This window comes from Rhinichthys klamathensis, unplaced genomic scaffold, assembly GCF_029890125.1.
Source record: "Rhinichthys klamathensis goyatoka isolate OS25496 unplaced genomic scaffold, OSU_Roscu_1.1 h1tg000409l_1, whole genome shotgun sequence".
In the NCBI taxonomy this organism is placed as follows: domain Eukaryota; kingdom Metazoa; phylum Chordata; class Actinopteri; order Cypriniformes; family Leuciscidae; genus Rhinichthys; species Rhinichthys klamathensis.
The window spans coordinates 355,001-362,738 of record NW_026606909.1 but is presented as its reverse complement, the minus strand read 5'-3'; positions in this window follow the sequence as shown (position 1 = coordinate 362,738).

The window sequence follows — 7,738 nt, the reverse complement described above, 5'->3', positions numbered from 1 at the left end:
CAAGTCATTACAGTTTTTTACAATCACTTTGCACCTATTTTCAGAACCTTGATGTCATTTTTCAAAACTCTAGACACAAAACTCAAAACGATAATCACTTGTAACACAGGCTGTCTAATGTTCAAAACATTGCATTGTGCATTCACATCTTTAAAGAAAGCTTGCACTTGCACAATCATTGGTTCAAAAAACAAATTAACTGTGAAATACCATTGAAACATAACTATAGATCACCCACACACAAGCAACCGATAGTTTCACTGTGTCATTGTTCGTACAATCATTAAATATTGTAGAGCAAAATAGGTGATACAGGTTTCATTATGGGACTACATGTACAGTAAATACATCTCTGTAAAAGTACTGCAGTAGTAGAGAGAATACTACAGACACAGTGGAATCATTGTGAACAAAGTTTGTAATATATTGATGCAAAACACTACAGTACAATCACAACATGGTTTTTTGAATCAAAGCAAAAATAATTAGCTATGAAATAGAAAAGAAAAGACAGTACTGTAAAACATCAAATGCAGTGTTCCTCAACTTGCTGTAAGAAACTAAACAGGAGTGATTACTGTACTTCTACACTGTCATCAACTCTGTGTTGTGGATTTGGCCACAGGTTCTCATCTACATCACAATGGATGTTGGAAAATGACATCTTGGAAAAAACCTTTGGCATGGCGAGTCCAGGCCTGACACTGCTCTGCTGTGATTGGCAGAATTGGACACGCAGTTACAAGGCCCTGCATCTATACAGTACTGTACTGTCAATACTGTACATAGTCTGAAAAGGTGGTACAGTATTTGGCACCATAGACACAGTGTCTGATGAAGCATTACAGTATGATAAAATATTAGGCTACATCCATGGATATTGTAGTCTAATTGGTTCATGCCATGCTACTGTAATTGGTGACAATGAATCTCATTATCTTGAAACTTTCATGATTTACTGTAAACATGGAAGATTGTGTGTCTGTTTCCATACAACTATGCATTAAGAGTAATGCAACAGTTACTTATCATTTTGAGCAGTTGTATCAATTGATAGTTAGATCATTGTAAGGAAATGAATAGACACTCATTTGAAATGTAATGTGTGAATTGCCTTTTGAAATAGTAGTACTGTGATGTTAAGTTGTGTCATATTGAACAGGTGATCTTTGTTGAATGAACAAATGATCTAAGTTTTATGTGTATTGTATCCAAGCAATTGAGAAAAGGGTTAGAGTTATGAAAAATTTGCTTTTTGATCATTGGTTGTGAGTTTTGTGTCTAGAGTTGTGAAAAATGACATCAAGGTTCTGAAAATAGTAACAAAGTGATTGTAAAAAACTGTATTATGACAAAAAAGTCAAAATTATGACATAAAAAGATTATTATGACAAAAAGTCAAAACTATGGCATACTCAGTCGAAATGATGACATAAAAAGTAAATTATGACATTCAAAGTCGAAATTATGACATTCAAAGTTGAAATTATGACATAATTCGAAACTGACAGTCATACCAAGCCATAATTTTGACTGTCATAATATACAGAAAATGTGACATGCCAAGTCATTATTATGAAATAGTCATAATTATGAGATAAAAAGTCAAAATTATTAGATAAAAATTTAAAATTATGACATGCTTAGTCATGACATACTACAGTAAGTCATATTTATAACATGCTAAGTAGACCTAATTATGATATTAAAAAGTCAAATTATGAGATAAAACATAGAAATTATGAATTTCTGTCATAATTGTGACTTTTTGTGTCACAATTTTAAGTTTTTAATGTTATAATTTTGGTTAAGTATTGTCATAGTTATGACCTAATATGACATAATTTAGCAAAACATGATATTTTTTTCTTATGTCACAGAAATGGGCTTCTATAATCGAAAATAGATTTCCAGTGCGTTGCAGAATATGGATGCACACAGAAACACACTGGCAGTGGTTCCTCTGACTGTACAGGCATCAAGGAGATTAAACTGAGACTTTTGCTAAATCTATTGCAGTGTGAAACTTTTATGAAAGTGGATGTTGAAGGAAACTTCCAGAGACGTGAGGAGACATCGAGGACTCGAGGTAATGATATCCAATCTGACTCTCAGATGCACAAAAGACGTGTCACTCACTGGAGCAGATTCAGCCGTCCACGAGGACTCTGTGACACTCGCCGCTGCCAAGCAATTACACTGCAGATCTGGAGAACTGGAGAACTGGAGAACTGGAGAACTGGAGAACAAGAGCTTCAGGACACGCAGAATCACTGAGGGAACGTCCACAACTGGAGGAGGAGAGGCAGAAGACGAAACACGGCCTGGAATCAGACAGTCAAAGTCACAATATGAGGAGGATCCTGCTAAACGCTCTCGGGATTGAGTGTGTGTGTGTGTGTGTGTGTGTGTGTGTGTGTGTGTTTGAGTGAGTGAGTGTGTGTGTGTGTGTGTGTGTGTGTGTGAGAGAGAGCGAGAGAGCGAGAGAGAGAGAGAGAGAGAGAGAGAGAGAGAGAGAGAGTGTGTGTGAGAGAGAGTGAGTGTGTAAGAGAGAGTGTGTGTGTGAGAGAGAGAGAGTGTGTGTGTGTGTGTGTGTGTGTGTGTGTGTGTGTGTGTGTGTGTGTGAGAGAGAGTGTGTGTGTGTGTGTGTGTGTGTGTGTGTGTGTGTGTGTGTGTGTGTGTGTTGAGTGTGTGTGTGTGTGAGAGAGAGAGTGAGTCTGTGTGTGTGTGTGTGTGTGTGAGAGAGAGAGAGAGAGAGAGAGAGTGAGTGTGTGTGTGTGTGTGTGTGTGTGTGTGAGAGAGAGAGAGAGAGAGAGAGATAATCTGTGTGTATGTGTGAGTCTGTGTGTGTGTGTGTGAGAGAGAGAGTGTGAGAGTGAGTGAGTGTGTGTGTGTGTGTGTGTGTGTGTGTGTGTGTGTGTGTGTGTGTGTGTGTGTGTGTGTGTGTGTGTGTGTGTGTGTGTGAGAGAGAAAGAGTGTGAGAGTGAGTGTGTGTGTGTGTGTGTGTGTGTGTGTATACATTATATGTCATTATATATATATATATATATATATATATATATATATATATCCATCTATGCGCATATTTCCAGACTGTTTATGAATTATGGACACAAGGGAATATTAATATTTTATATGCACCGATATAACAACATGCATAGCAAAACAATTGCCTTTAAATATGTTTTACTAAAACATTGAATTACTTTTAAAAAATGAGTGATGATGCAAACAAAACATTCCTTCACAGTTTTGAATCGATCCACCAGTTTCAAACTGACATGCGGCTTTATTGGACCGTTTAGAGCATTTTGTTAGTCAATGCAACAAGAAGCAAAGGTTACAACATGCTGCCAGAAAAAATAATAATACATAAATGTCAGTGCTTTCGAAACATAACACGTTCTCAACATCTAACTTACATGAGCCGCAGAACGCACAGAATGTGAGCCTGAAATTTCTCTAATTGATTTGAAATGCTTGTATGTTCTGAAGCTTGTTGCATGTGAAATGCTAATCGTTATGAAAGGGAAGCATTTCATCTTTTTTGTTCTGTTTGGTTTCAGCTTTGTTCATTTCTCCAACATTCATGTCAGCGATGTAATGTTCAGAGAGACTTCCCATCAGGCTAGTTCAATAGTTAGCCTGTCCGTTTCACAGTCACACTGACATAATAACATCACTCATCAGTCTGAGAGAGGTTATGCAGGGAAAGCTGTTAGATTATTTCTCCTTATGTCAAATAATAGTATAATCTGCCTTATGGTGACCGTAATGACTTGTTGCGCTAGTTATGTAACCATTACAAACATAATGTTCTTTAACTTTTTCTTTTCTACTTTCAAACCGATTCACACTCGTCTATCGTTTAACATTAAGCTGTCTACTTAGACTGCGTCACAGATGCTTTAAGTTGTTTTGAAGGGTGAGATACCAAAGATATCATGTATTATAAAATGGTTAGTTTCAACAGGTTTCAATCATTGATTCTGATTGGTCAATAGCTGTTTTATTCGCAATAAAACCATACTGTATATAAAATATATATTTATATAAAACGCTTAGTTCCCGTCCTTGATTCACGATAAAACACGGCTAACCGCTTCATCCAACGGTTCATGTATCACACTACACAACACCCATAGCAACCACTCTTAGCAACATAAACATGTTTGTTCTCATTGATATTGTTCATTGAAGCTTATCCGGTTGTTAAGTCGTGACGTAACCACTCTCCGATAATACTGTTTCCGGGTCCAAAGGCCGGGTCCTCTCTACCTACCTACCGCTTTCGCCCGAGTTTTAACGTGTTCCCGTGTTGTTTAAATAGATCGGAGTTAAAAAACAAGTGACATTCAACTGTCATTCTACCGCTTTCCCTGTGACGAGAAAGATAAGAGAAAATGGCTGCAGTTGATAAGGTAGGTTACAAATCTTAAACGAATGAAGAAACTTTGGCGCCAGTGGGTGCTATCCCTTAATCCCTAGTAACACCCACTGGCACTGAAGCGAAAAAAGCCCTTAAGAAAAGGGTTTATTTAGTCTAGGATCTGGAGTGGACGAGCGGAGCGCTTGGGCCCGGAAGAGGCTAAACGTCACGCGTGACGTCAGACTTACGCCGCCTTCACACTGGCAGTTGAAATCAGCTCCGATACGGCTCCGAAACGACCGGAAGTCATTCATTTCCTATGGAGATTCGCAGACCGCATGCGAATGGGTCCGAAACGGGTCCGACCGAGTGCGGTGCGAAGAAAATCGTGTCCGTTGGTCATCCGGATGCGTTCAAAAAATTGAACTCTTGCGAAAAGCTACGGACGGTTCTTATCCGACAATTCCAGCGGAAGTTAGCGTTGCTATGATACTGATAAACAAACCTGAATTCTTATCGTTATAAAATCATTATTTATTTTATTAAAAGTTAAGTTGTCATTTATTTTCATGATTTGCTAACGTTATTAGGGCAGTTAATACAATTAAATTGTAGGCAGACATCGAACTAAATATGATATAGTGGTATAAATTATACCACTATATCACATTTTTTAGCCGACCTGACATGTCAACGTCCTGAGCAACTTTCCTCACGCAGCAGCCTTCCTATTAATATCTCTATAACCCTCATCAGAGAGATCATACAGAACTGACAGAATCAAACTTTCTAATCTCTCCGCCATTTTTGTTCTACCCGCTTCCGACGCTTTTCACTGTGTAGTACGACGTCCGTTGGGGGCGTATTGCGTATTACGGAGCTGATTTCAACTGCCAGTGTGAAGGCGGCGTAAACAACCGAATAGAGTAGGCTAGAGTAAGAGATCGAGTTAGCACATTGAAGCTTATAGAGTAGAGTAAGAGATCGAGTTAGCGACTGTACCTGCATTTACAGTAGATAGCATCTTTCTTCAGGTCAGTCCTATATTCGTAACAAAAAAAAAATCCGTTTGAATGTCCGATATCTTTTAACAGTTAAGGGTTTTACTGACTCACTCATAAAGACAGTCTTTTCCCGCCATCTAATGGCGAAATCATGTAACGTAACTTCTGTTGCTGTTTACGTTCAGGGACTATTTTTTCCAGCGGAAGGAAGGCTTTTAGTGATTTTACTTCATGAAAGCCAAAAAATACATAATGGGCCCTATCTTGCACTCGGCGCAAATGACTTTGTACACTGACGCATGTATCATTCCTATTTTGCACCCGCGCAAAGCGGACTTTTCCCTCCACAGACACACGTCGGTTAACTAAGAAATACACTTGCGCTCCCCGGGGCGGTTCAGCGCAAAGAGGAGGCGTGTTCCGGCGCAAACTTTCCCTCATGCTATTTTGCTGTTCTATAAAACAATTGCGCCACTGACCAGAAAAAAACTAGTCTAAAGTCAGTGGCGCGTTGCGCGTTGTTCATAATGCTATTTTAAGGGCGCACGCTTGGCCATAATCAATGTAGCCAGCGTGTGCACAACGCGCATACACGTTTATTCTCTCATCTAAGCAGCAGTTTTCATTTTTGCAAATCATACATTATTACGATAGATAGATAGATAGATAGATAGATAGATAGATAGATAGATAGATAGATAGATAGATAGACAATTTATTATAAAAGCATACATGTTACACATTTACCCAAATTATCATACGCCTGTTTAACAGAAGTTAATTTGGGTGGGTTTCTCCATCCCCAATGTCACTTCTCTGTGTTTTACGGCCCTGACGAGAACGTTGCTCTCCTCGGCTGTGAAACGCTCCTGGCGCGCGCCTGGCAAATCCGCCGTTATAATAGGAATCCGCTTTAGAACAAGCGCGCCTGCTCTTAAAGGGAATGTGAGATGACGCTCTGATTGGTTTATTTCACGTTACGCCCAAACCACACCTATTAATAATGAAGCTCCTTCAGATCAACCCCTTTTAGATTTGCGCCAGGCGCAAGAGGCATTTATCCCGCCGGGAAAATAGCAACAGCGCCGGGATCCGCCCACAAAGTTACTTGCGCTTTGACAATTGCGTTTCAGATCGTTAAAATAGGGCCCATTGTATTGTGTGATACATTGTATTGTGTGATAAACCGTTTTATAAAAGCTTCGCGTCGTGCCTAACGCCCTTCAGCCATGACTTCACAATAAAGCGCAGCCTCAGTAGCCTAACTACCTTATTGCTTATGATGTTTAAGTACTTCACCCTGGTTCTTCTAAGCCTAAACTTGACATAAACTGTAAACTTGTCCCTCAATTCTGATTGGTTGATTGGAAAGTTGATCCAGGATCAACAAAGATGTTGATCCAGAAACATGTGGTACTTGGTGAAATCACGTTCACCAGGCTATCTATAGGCTATCGATCTATCTATCTATCTATCTATCTATATCTATCTATCTATCTATCTATCTATCTATCTATCTATCTATCTATCTATCTATCTATCTATCTATCTATCTATCTATCTATCTATCTATCTATCTATCTATCTATCTATCTGCAGTTACATTGATACATTTACGTGACTGTGTTTAAGAATTAATCAACACTGGTGAATCATTCAGAAACGAATAAAGTGAAACGAGTCATTGAATCATTTATAACTGATTCGTTCAAAAACACAGATTCAGAAACGAAACACAACTAGTGTTGTTCATAGCGGTTAATTCTTCTATGGCTCACTTTGGAATAATTTTGATTGACTTTTTTTTTTTTTTAAAGTCTTCATTTTTCACAGTCTGACGGATTTGGTTCGATTGAGTCTGATGTGTGAGTCAGTTCAATCGATTCGTTATAAAGGTGTCTCAAGAATATACATAATAAAGGCCTTTATTATGGATATCTATGGTCTCAAGTGTCAACGGCGTGAATCACAGAATAAACTCCCACAAACTAATTTCCAGTTCACAGTGACACATCTGTAATGCAAGTTTACTTTCTTATCTAAACTGGGGGGGAAAAAACTCTACCTGCAGGGATTTAGGATTATATACACAAACAGTTCAGTAGACAGCTAATTATTCTGAGCGGCTACATTTCCTGTTTTGACTGCAAATTTCACATCCATAACACTGGAAATTCCCAGCAGGTCATCCGGGTATTCCATACACACATAAACAAACTCAACACAGGAAAAATAGTGCAAGTAGTTTTATTTTATGATCATATTCATTATCTTCTCAATGGTCGCGTATAAATCCAAGAACACAGATGCACATCTAAGCATCCAGTAAAACTGTTTCAAAATAGCTCTAAATATGAAAGAATAG